The 2,416-nt window shown below is 32.5% G+C and overlaps 1 long non-coding RNA gene across 1 annotated transcript; it reads right to left on the bottom strand.

Moving 5' to 3' along the window:
• Window positions 1-256: 256 nt before the first annotated feature.
• On the bottom strand, window positions 257-2,146 carry LOC128555185 (uncharacterized). Its single transcript, XR_008369863.1, has 4 exons — window positions 1,989-2,146; window positions 1,162-1,287; window positions 643-753; window positions 257-319 (listed from the first exon to the last, which is right to left on the bottom strand). It is a non-coding gene; the product is annotated as an uncharacterized LOC128555185 (long non-coding RNA).
• Between the last annotated feature and the right edge of the window lie 270 nt (window positions 2,147-2,416).

The following is a 2,416-nucleotide window of genomic DNA, read 5'->3' as shown; positions in this document are numbered from 1 at the left end:
TTTTAGTTTTGATGAGATATCAATCATCTATGTAAACGTATCGCATATATTTAAAATTAGGTTAAGTATCACGCACTCCTGTGGAGTTTGATTGAAAATAGTAATAACTTCAAGAGAAAAATGGCAATGTAGACTTAACGTTAAAAAAATTAATTTAAAGGACCACAACTCTGATAATATTCATCCTAATGTAAAACCCGTAACATATGCCTTGATATTTTTTAATTAAAACGGAGTGATATTTATAAATGCTTACCTTACAAACTAACAGTTGATAGACCATCATCTGTAACCTCATCTCCAGCAATATCGAAGGCCTCTGCAATAGCATTGTGATACTTACGAAGGGTGTAGAATTCCTAATTCTTATACGATTAGATCTAGTTCAGATTATATTTAATTCTCTAGTTCGATTGTGATGAAAACTTGAAGTTTTATTCACTCTTACGTAACCTACGCTTCCTGGAAACAACATTACTGACGTCACATGACAAGCTTATACGAACTCTCTTAAAACTTTTAGAATCGGGCATCGGGTAAAAATGGAATTTTGGCAAAAATCTAAAGATACTGAATGCAAATTAAAAGTATACTCATTAAATATTGTAAAATTAAAAACTTGTCTCCCGCCAAATTACTTACCCATAAATTCTTTGATAGTTTTAGGTCTAGCATTATGAATGGCAGAGTGGTTGACATCGGCTTCTAACACTACATTTGACAAACTCTCGGTCACAGCTATGTCAGCAATTTCTAAAAGACGCATTTGACGGTTAGAGGTCATTCCGTTCACAGATAAGAGTTAAAACATATTTACAAAGACTGAAAATGCTTATCTTAACGTGGCATTAGAATAATTCATTGTTAATTATGTAATGACAATATGCCATGTACAAGTCTTTAATAAAATTATGTTCTTTCTTACACACACTGAAAAACAATCTATTCGTGATGCTAAATGAAAAACAAAAATAAAAATTGACGTCACGTCACCTTTTTAGATCAGTGGAAATTAATACCTTTGGGACATTCGATATGTCGATTTTGTACATGGGCAGTTAAACGAAATGTAATTTTAACAAAATGCAGTTTCTACATAAACTTTAACATTCTTTGAGTCGTTTAAATATGTGCGTTGAGGATGGATTTTAAATCACTTACGGCTTATGATACTTGACGATAAGGACACGCCGTCGTCGGCTGATTTCTCAAAATTTGTGTTGCTCGGCGACGTCTGTCTTAAAGAGTCTGCAGCCTTGTCTATAATGCAAGACACGTATTCTTCAACTGTAAAATCAAAGAAACAAACACATACTGTAAAGACAAACGTATTTACAAAAACATGATCGAGTTTCACACCTCAGACAGGTATATATGGCCAGAGACCACCAATGCAAAAAAAAAGGGAACTTACTGGGAATGTGGTAAGAATATACCATGGATTAAGGTAAAGTTTGTCCTTTCGGATAGGTCAGTCATGTAAACAAACCCAAGAAGTGACTATTTTTTTTTCAAAATGGAATATTTTTACTGCATTTACAGTATTTCATTATTTTGCTACATTTTATGTGTATTGAAATTGTTTGTTTATATCAAATGAACTTCTCCCGCTCTGGCAACGATGTAAACTGGAAAACTTACTTAAATAAAGTATTGCTATTCATATGTTTTTCGTCCGATATTTTGGTGGAACTAAGATAGTTCTTGAAAAAAATATAATTGGATATACATGTTTCGATGTATGGAAGGCGGTACACGCCATAATGTTATAATGAAAGTCTATGGGAAAACAAATGGTGTTTTCTAACCACATAAACATATGGAATTAGACCTGCCCATTTGTTTGCAGCAAATCAAATAATTTGAACAGTACTAGTCTTAGTAAAAAGGCATTAGATTTTTATAAATTAAGATGATGATAACAAGTTCTGTAAAGAGTTGCCTAACGAACGATTGTGTGAAATTATGTATATAATATAAAAAAGTACCAAGTGCTTCAAAATCGTCATCTTTAGTTTCCGTCTGTGGTGCATTTTCAATAAGAATTGCATCATCTGTAGAAAAACAGGTGTAAGTATTTGTAACAAAATATAATCTTATGTCTGGTGAAAGCTGAATTTCCCCTTTTTAAAATTTTCTTTTCTTTCTAAGTTCAATTCTAGTACACATTGTACATGCAGTGATATGTTTAACTTTACACTTTCAAATGAAGAAAATAATATGGATACTTCGTGGTTAGCTGTCACATCAAATGACATCACAGACAGACAGACAGACAGAAAGACAGATTCTTAATTATCCTTATAAAGTAAGTTACTGTTCCTCTTCTGTTCACCGCTCCTCCCTGCTGAGCAATAAAAAAAGAATAGTGACCTATATGCGCAATACAATTCTTCAAAAACTAAAATATGTTTAG

This window comes from Mercenaria mercenaria, chromosome 1, assembly GCF_021730395.1.
Source record: "Mercenaria mercenaria strain notata chromosome 1, MADL_Memer_1, whole genome shotgun sequence".
Taxonomy (NCBI): domain Eukaryota; kingdom Metazoa; phylum Mollusca; class Bivalvia; order Venerida; family Veneridae; genus Mercenaria; species Mercenaria mercenaria.
The sequence above is the reverse complement of the archived record's forward strand: the minus strand, read 5'-3'. Positions and strand labels throughout refer to the sequence as shown.